Here is a 9,744-nt window from a genome sequence, read left to right as displayed (position 1 = left end):
TCCCTTAGTTTTGCAACTAAGTTAGTTAATAATAGAAGATTTAAAACGCGTATGTGAAAAAAACGTGCAGTCATACAGCTAAGGCCATAGAGGGAAGTCGTTGTATTAACTTCACTTGAGAAAGAGACTGTGCCTTTGTGATCCTACAACATAATTTCTCACTGAAAGCTGGCAAGCGTGCAAGTTCCTCTCACAAACGTAAGTCATCTGCACCCATATAGGATAGTTAAGATGATTTATTTGGATTTCCTTCAAGCTTTTGACAAGCTTCCTTACTAAAAATATCCTGTAAAAGCTGTAGAGTGGAAAAGTAGTGTTGTTCTCTGTTGCAAAATGTGGACTGGGAGACAGGAACTTCTGAGTTCTCATTGTATTTGCTTTGATCTATATGCCCTGTCCATAATAAGCCTGACACTTATTCCTTCTGTAGCTCTGGGCAAGTCATATAATCTCTCTGCCTCGTTTTCCTATCTTGGGGGGTATTGCATGGATTAGTTAGTCGATGTTTGTAAAGCAGCTGAAAGAGTATTGACCCGATTCTCCCAGGGAAGCAGGGACACTCAGTTTCTTGGAAAGTCATGATCAATAAATTCTAAGGTGTACTACAGAAAATAAATACACAAAGAAAAATGAACCCAGCCTTGACACAGACTACACCTGGTTTAGTTCAGCTTGTTGCTGAAAAAGGCTGCACACACCAACTCCCCTCCCACCACTGTCAGAGGAACCCAGGACTTCCTCGGGGGTGTTTGGCATCCTGCAGGTTTTGGGCTGTAGCTGCTTTTGAGAAAAGAGGGAGAATGGAGCACACCCAAAGGGAACACCGAAACCTCTCTCAACAAGTGTTTGCACTACTGAGCTGGCAGAGGAAAATAAACAGTGAGTGAGTGACACTTGCTGATGGTGCTCATTGTCCCATGCAGCTGAAGAGGCTTGTGAGAAACCTGAGATGAATTAAAAAGCATTGGTGTATCCTGAATTTGAGGATGACTGATGATCAAATGAAATTTATCTTGGATGAGTATAAGGTAATAAACACTGACAAGGTTCTCTCTGTGACCTGATTGATTTTACTTTGATTTGATTTTACTTTGATTTGAGTTTGGCCTGAATTTGCAGCACAGTCACAACCAGTATGTTTCCATGTCTACCTGTATGATAGTACTGAGAATCAACTGAAAGAGGATCGCTCCTGTGCTATGCAGCAGTGTGGGTAGTTTAGCTGATCATTGAGTTAAAAAGACAAATTGAGAACATAATTCTTTAAAGCTAAGAGAGAAATCAAGAGAGAAAATATCATGGCCATGCCATTGTTAAGTGATAGCAAATCTCCAGGCAAAGGCAAAGGAGTATTTTCTCACTACTTGTGACCTTTCCCAATAATTTTGGAAACTGCTTTTCTCTGTTGGTTGATGCCAGGAGAGTGAAGGTGGCTACTGCTGCATTAGCAAGACTCTGCATTTTCTCCTGGGGAAGAGAAGTGCAGGACACAGAGGGATAAGCCAGTTTTGCCAGTGTGAGTGCATTCGCAGTAGTCGTTTTCCAGTTTGGAATAGCTATTTGTGTGCACAAGGTAGTGTAGCTGCAGAGAGAGGAGAAGGCAGTCAATTGTCTTGACACAGAGCCCTGGTCCTTTCTTTGCACCAGCAACTACGCCAGCTACATCAAGCCACTGACTCTTTGCCAGCACTGTTTGCTATTAAATCTGTCAGGGGAGTGTTCCTAGCATAGACGTGGCCTTGGCAGCAATGCTCGCTTGCCGATGTGTACTTGCGAGATGCCTCTTTCATGCCACCTTCCTTGAACTGTCTTTGGATTTATATTTGGTGATCACCATGTTCTTTCTTTTCTAGGGGCTCTCCTTTACCATGTGCACTCAATGGTTCAGCTGCTCACAAGAAGGCTGAAGACTGGAAGGAAATACAACAACAAAACCCAAAGCAGGTTAGCAGGAGGTTGGCTGACAAGGTAGGACTTCTCTCAACATCTGTCTTATTCTGGTCAGGCTGGATAAAGGTTGCCTGGAGGTATATATGGGAGTATTGCCTTTGCGTGAACTAGCACAGCAATTTTCAGTGACTTTGGCATGAGTTTTGCCAGATGGGTGTTTTTTCCCTGGCAGATGTTTTCAGCCTCTGCCTTACAAGATGATTGTGTCTATTTTCACAGGCAGTCAACTAAAATCCTCTTTAAACTTGTAGGTCTCTTCATGACCACCTAGCAGCTGTGACAGGACCACCAGGGCATGGATTAAAATATGGATGAGCTTCTGGAAAGCCACTATTTTTGACCAGAAAATGAACAAATAAGGATTGTGATGAGGCCACAAGGTTCATACCCCTGACTGCTATCACTACCCAAAAACTGTTGTCTATCACTGTTGTCTATCATTGCTTAGTGTCTACAAGTTTATTGTATGAAACAAGGTACTGGGACACTACCAAAACATGAAAATTACCCTTATAACAGCAGCTGTGATATATACACTACATATGGAACCAAGAACAAAGGACACAGTAGCTTAACATTTATGTACCTTTCCTCTTTTGCATAAACCCATCAGTATGGTCAGAGTAGCCCAGGTCCTGTAATTCCATGCAAACCTGGGAAATGACAGTGAAGTAAAATCAGTATGTGAAAAACTGCTGATTTTCAGAAAGTGGCTGGGAGAAAAACATCGTTAATTTTAAAGTGGTTTTCTCCAAATTATTCCAAAGAGAAAAGTACAGCTGCTTTCCATGTATTCCTGTTTCTACAGAGAGAGCAAAGAGATTCTAGCAACCTGAGTTTTTCAAAGCTCATGCATTGCACTGAAAGCACGGTGTAATTTCTGTCACACGGAAATATAACACAAACTATAGTACACTTTTGTTTTGGAAAGGGAATGTTCCAGACAGTTGCTGCTTGTTTAGCAGAATGGCAGTGAGTATCTCTTTCAAATGCCCTTTTTAAAAGATACACTTTCTCTAAAACAAGTCTAGAAAATTAGTCTGGTTTCAAAATCTGCATATCACTCATTACAGTCAGTATTTGTAGGTCTAAAACCTTGGAACAGACTGTTTCTGAAGGGTGGATGTAGTAACAGCCCAGCTCAAATTCTACAGTCTGCCTCTTTCTTTATCCAGATCAGCTGCTTGACAATCCCAGAGCAATATATGCACTACCAGCCTTTGGACTATTCAAAACACAGACACAAATCCAGATTTCATAGTCTGAGTTTCTCTTGCAAATCCAGATTTCATAGTCTGAGTTTCTCTTGCAGCTGTATTATGTATCCCTCTGAAATATTTTCTCAGTTGAATAGGATGGTTTATTGGGCAGAAACTCATACTTCAAATAACTATCTCGATGTATTACCGTATTACCGTAAGTGTGGTATCTCACACTTTCTGGAAGAGTGTGTTTAGAAATACAGCTATACTGAAAGAGAGTCCTCTAATATCAATGTCAATTTTCTGTCTGAAATCTCATGGCACAGTTGAGTAACACTTCTGAGAATGGTGAGTTTAATGTTAAAAATCCAGGAGGGAAGGTTGTTGATACGCTTTGTTATTTAGCAATACCAAATACCTCTGCTCATTGTCTCTGTATATAGGTGTGCTCAGCCAGTAGTTTTTATAGGTAGGAAAGCAGAGGATTCTGACACCCAAAGGATGCACAAAGAGATACTGTGCTGGTTTTGGCTAGGATAGAGTTAATTTTCCTCAAAGTAACTAGTATGGGCAACGTTTTGGATTTGCACTGGAAACGGTGTTGATAATTATTGCTGAGCAGTGCTTACACAGAGAGGCCTTTTCTGATTTCTTACCCCACACCACCAGTAAGTCGGCTGGGGGTGCACAAGGAGTTGGGAGGGGACTCAGCTGGGACAGCTGACCCCAGCTGACCATATTCCATACTATATGATGTCCTGCTCAGCATATAAATCTGGGGAAAGAAGAAGGAAATGGGGGATGTTCAGAATTACAGAGTTTTGTCTTCCCAAGTAACCGCTGATGCGTGATGCTTTCCTGGAGATGGCTGAACACCTGCCTGCCAATAGGAAGTGGTGAATGAATTCCTTGTTTTGCTTTGTTTGCATATCCAGCCTTTACTTTACTTATTAAACTGTCTTTATCTCAATCCACAAGTTATTTTCTCACTTTTACCCTTCCAATTTCCTCCCTCATCCCACTGGGAGGGAGTGAGCAAGTGGCTATGTAGGGCTTAGTTGCCAGCAGAGGTTAAATCACCACAGATAAACTAACATAAATTTCTGTGGTGCCCTGAAGGTACTTCCATTGTGTTATAGGGATTCTCGTGAGCAGTTCTGGCTCAGGTGATAGGACCATGAAATAAAACTGAGTGGCTCTGGACTAGATGAACTGAGAATGAGGCAGATTTTACTACCTCTAGAAACCATCGCTTTTGTTATAGGGTACTGGAATATAAAATAGCAAAAATAATTTAATCAAATGCTTATTTTTCTCCTTACCGATTTCCCTTCTCCTCCAGCATACACACACATACACACACATGCACACTTCACCCTCTTTCCCTCAGTGTAGTCTTTAATTAGAAGGAGTTGAGCAGTTAAATTGGAATGATCTTAGAGCAATTTGTACAATCTCATGAGATACATTATCAGTTATGCCCTGAATTCTGCATGCTTTATCCGAACAGTTAGATCAACTGAAGTTTCTTCCATGTTCAACCCTGCTTGTATTTCACATGATCCAGCCCAGAAAGGGTGCATTAGTCCTTTTGGAAAGCTTACTGACTAATCCGAATAAAACATCTGTCTTGCAAGGGGAGGAGAGTTTTCAAATGTGTATAGGAGAAATCCAGTCAAAGTAAAAGATAGCAGGAGCAGAGGTGAACTCAGATTTGCTCTCTGCCTTCACAGGTTGTACAGAGTTGGTCCTCTGGCACCTATTTTGCAACAGACATTTCTGTGCAACAAATGTCTGAAAGCAGGAAACAAAACCAGTGTGGTACTATCCCACTGTGCCCCTCAGAAAGCCGCTGCAATCACTGAGCAATCCAAAGGACTGCTGCTCAGGGTAAGGAATAACTGGGGAGGGAAGAGGGAAGCAGGGAACGTCAGAGAAATGCAAAGAATTTCCCGAAGTTTGTTATAAATGCATATACACATAGGAGGCAAGGACACCAGGGTTCACATTTTCAATCCTCCATGCTCAAATGTAGACTTCTAAGCCGTTCTTTTTTCACCTTTCCACAAGTGTCATGATTTGCTGGTGGTCTTAGCATCTCCAGATCCCATTGCTGACAGAGGGATTTAGGGGCAGTGAAGGCTTCTAAAAGACACCCATGGAAGAACCAAAAACCTGAAGAGAGGCTTTCTGTGAAGCTACTCTGTGCTCTATTACCCAAACAGTCTATAAGCTTATCCGTATCTTCACAAGGGGCCCAGGAACTCCCAAGAGATTTTGGTACACTAAAAATTGATGCTTCTGGAGAAGAACGTAGTTCAATCTGGGAGTTTTCATACCACTAATAAAATGGCATAAATTAACTTCATGTCCCACTCCAGTGATGCTGTTTCTCTTGGAAACAGCTACCCACAGACTCTGGTCTTATTCTCTGAAGCAGACAACTGAGTGAGCTTGGAGTTCAAGAGATTTTGGTGCTGTGATGGAGAGAGAGACATCACTTCCTCTTACAGTGACTGACAAGCAGAACTGTCATATCTGGACAGCTGAGGCAGATCTAAGGGATCCACATGGAAATCCATCCCTACTTCTGTTTCTGTATGCATTTGCATTGCCTAACATAGAACCTCACAACCATGAATTGTAGTGGAATATGGAAATTCAGCTTCTTGTTTTTAATTAAGAGCAAAAGGGCATAAGTGGCATAAGTGCAAGCGGTACTTAAGGACTACACAGAAACAGGGTAGAAGTACTTGTTGCTGCATTAGTTCAGCTACCTTCCTATAGTAGACCTGTGGCTTGATTCTCTGTTATTCTCACAAATGCAGAAGGAATGCTATTGCTTAGGCTACTTCACTGTTCGGTATGGTTTGCACTTTTCAATCCATTTCACAGTTAAATAACAAAATTTCTTCAAATACTGCATCAAAATGTTACTGGTCATAAAGAAAAAGACATTATTTTTAACATTCCTTGGGGAAAACAAATCTGGAGAACCTGTGTTCATAAATCTCCCCCTACAAATGCAATGTAAAATCCTTTCTGTTTTTCTAAAAAGAAAAAACAGCCACTGACAAAATTTCTAATGCAGGCAACTGTTGCTAGCATTTATTTCCATACTGAGCTGCTCTTCTTAATGTTTTTGAAACAAGACTGCAACACACAAGAAGCCTATGGACTTCAGGAGAGAACTTTCAAAAGAAGGTCAAGCTGATATGAGGGCCTTCCTGAGAAGAGCCCCTGTACTTGTTTCCAGACAGGATTACAGCTAAATCAGAAATAATGCCCTTTAGCAAACGGACACATATGATCTGCAGCCGTTGGAAAACCTGCCTCTCCAAAAGCTGCAATTTTCCAAACTGTTAACATCGACAATGATATGGAAAAACTACTACAGTTTTCCAGAGGCTAATTATGAACAGGTGACGATTCGAGGAAAAATTCAGAAATCAAATATTGAGCTCAGTTTGAGCTCATTAAGGTTGCTATTCAGCATCAGTAAAATATTCATAATGCACAAACACAATGTAGTTTTATGTAAACCTGTTCAAAAAAAAAAGATAACTCCAAGTAAAACAGAACAGAATTTGGTTTAATGTCTTTTCCTTTGTATGCAAACTATCTCTGAGCAGTTAATAAAGGTAAACCTTGCTAACTTATTTAGACATATGTGACAGCCCTTGAGGGTTATATTGATCTCTTGTGAACTCTCTCGGTGACAAAAATTCATCCCTAGATCAGAGTATGGCCACACCAGTACTAAATCCAAGGCCAGAGTTAAGGTAAGAAGGCTGCACATACTGAAAGCTGTGAGAGGGAAGAATAAGCAAAGCCAGGGTCTTTCCTCTCCTCTCCTGGGAAAGTACTATGGAAATGTTTAATTTGCCTGTGAAAAGAGATGCAGATAGTACTTCAGTGTAGCAGTTAACATCGACTTCTTTGAGAATACCTCCATTTTATTCATATGCATTTATGTTTTTGACCACCATGTATAGGGAAGGACCAGGCTGCAATCCCATTCTGATATGACAGTGGACAAATGGAGGCAACACTATCTACCTAAAATAGTTTGCAGCTACCCCAGTGGGTATTTGCCCTATCCCACGAATGTGATGTGAGAGTTAAGCCCATGATTTTCTGACTTGGAAATGAAAGTTTTACCAAATGAGCCTTCTTGAAGTAATAAATACATTTTCTTACTTCTTAAGAAAATACACCTTTTCTTATCTAGTGTTGACATCATTTCATAAACTCTTTGCTGCAGGCAAAATAACAGCACAAGGATATTTTTCACATTTTTAAAGGATGCTGCATTGCTATTTTTCTTCAGCTTTCTCCATAATAGCCACTTGTGAGCTTGAAATTAAAATTTGTTCCTTTACTGATTTTTTTTTTCTCTGTATTATGCAGGTCACTAATAAGTGCCAGGCTGCTGGCATTGCTTTATTTATTTAATTAAAAGGGAAAAGCAGTGAAGCATTTAAAACAGTCACGTAGAAAGAGTCATAAAAATTTTTGTGGTGACACACTGTAAGAAAGTTAAGTCAAGACACAGGTCTACTGAACTTGTAACTATTCATTTCATCTGGCTAGAAAACTGAAAATTTTCTTTACTGCATTTTTATTGACAAACCATGAGAATCTTAACCGTCTTAAAAATTACTCTGATGCTAGAGCTGCATAACACTAGTAAGGGTTGCAATGATGCTATTCTGCACAAACACAGCTGGAGAAGGTGTAAGTGGTTAAGGGGAGTTTTTCCTTGCGTGCTACTAGTTTTTGGAAGAATATTAGATATAAAATTTGAAGATAAAGCCATGTTGAGTGTTTCTTGGGGCATGTAAGTGTGCAGTTATTGAAAGTTTTTTCTTTTCATTTCTGTCAGCCATTTCTGGTTAATTAACCTAAGGTACTTGTGCTAGTTTTACCGCAATGACAAACCATTCACAAAGGGTGTGATTCCTATGTGAGAAGTCCTACCACATTACTATGCTTATCATTTAAAGAGAAGAGGAAGGAGAAAAAGAATATATTGGGTCAGATGTATTTTTAAGCAAGAGAATTAGTCATTCATTAGGCTGCAGTATCTGCCTTAGAAGAAAAAGGTGATATATTTTGCATTAATTTAGGATACCAAAAACTTATCATTAAAAAGCTAATTGTAGGTATTCACTGGACATGTCTGGTTCCATTCAGGGGCTTTATTGGGCAGTTTTGGCCTCACAGCCTGGTCTTTTTCATAAGAAATGTCAGCAAAGTCTCTGAATTAATGGACTGTGAAGTGCTTAGAAACATACCGTTTCACAAAAGTATACTGCGAGGATGTGACACTAATGGGAGGTGACCCATGGGTTTACGACAAAATAGCCCACTAACAACAACAACAACAACAAAATTAATACAGCTTCTATACGCAGTGGCTTTGCACAAAGCAATATAGAGTGGAGTGGGAGATTAAGAATGGTAGAATAAGGGAACACTGATAAAGAATAAGATTTATAAATTATTTGGTTATCCCCGGTTTTGTTTTCTTCAGGAGAAGGGAGCTGCAAACTCCCAGCTGAAGAAAAGGGAAAAAAAGCAAGGCTCCATTTCAACTGGACAATTGGAAAGTTAGTAGAATCTGCAAGTAATGTCAGATGAACCTAAGTGGTAAACTCCTGGATTTGCTTACATGAATTTGTTTCCTTTTAATTTTTCTGGTGCTTTAGAAGAATATAAAAATAAAAAATGCAGTGCAACTCCTTCAATCTTTTTTGCAATTCTGCATGGTTGAACATTTGAAATGAGTGTGTGTATCACCCCCAGGCATTGATTCAGACTTGATTGGGGCAAAGCAGACTCCATGTGCTTATTTTTATACACGTCATTTGGGAAGTTATATAGCCAAGGGAACAGAAAATGTGTTGCTCCACTGCCAAATTATCACATATCCCTCGATCAAAACGGGAGGTGATCCTAATCAACAAGTTGTGCGACCTTAGTGCAATGGCAATGTCAGGTCAACTCGGAAAAGTGAAGAGACAGATCTAAATACAAATAAAAAGAAAGAGAGAGACAGACAGAAAGAAAGAAACAACCAACAATCCTTATAATTATCATCATCTGCTGCTTTTCCCTCTTCTGGCAAAGAAACACTCCATCCATTTGCAGAAATCGCCCGCGGAAACGTTACATCAAAACTAATCACAACGATTAAAATCAGCTTTTCTGTGCAAGAGGAGAGTAAAAAGCAAGTTGGAGGCTGGAATGAGACTGTTTTTTCCACCCAAAAAAAATCCGAAAAAAAAATATACGCGATATATATATATATATATATCTATATGCACGTTTCGAAGGAGATCAATTTTATGCCCGTGTGATCAGTTAATTTAATTTAACTTTTATTTCGGAGATTGATTCAGACTGGAGGTAGAGACATGAGCTAATTGTATCCTGATCCTTGCCTTGAGGGGTTTCAAAGCCCTGGAGCAACTATTCTCTGTATTTTGCTCTGTCTACCTTAGCCAAGCTATTGCATTTCTCTCTGGTGTAGCGAGGAGAGCAGACCGCTGCCGGGAGAGAGAAATATCGGAAGTGTGAGTTGGGGGGG

At 40.0% G+C, this 9,744-nt stretch overlaps 1 protein-coding gene across 1 annotated transcript in view; it reads left to right on the top strand.

Moving 5' to 3' along the window:
• The first annotated feature begins 9,674 nt into the window (after positions 1–9,674).
• KCTD1 (potassium channel tetramerization domain containing 1) overlaps positions 9,675–9,744 on the top strand; it is a 99,184-nt gene continuing 99,114 nt past the window's right edge. Inside the window, exon 1 of the mRNA XM_026843126.1 lies at positions 9,675–9,730. The gene's annotated coding sequence lies outside the window, so the exon portion shown is untranslated. The remainder of the gene's footprint in view (positions 9,731–9,744) is intronic.

The sequence above is a fragment of the Athene cunicularia genome, assembly GCF_003259725.1.
Source record: "Athene cunicularia isolate RWA chromosome 2 unlocalized genomic scaffold, athCun1 chr2_part1, whole genome shotgun sequence".
Taxonomy (NCBI): Eukaryota; Metazoa; Chordata; class Aves; order Strigiformes; family Strigidae; genus Athene; species Athene cunicularia.
This window is presented reverse-complemented; position numbering and strand designations above follow the sequence as displayed.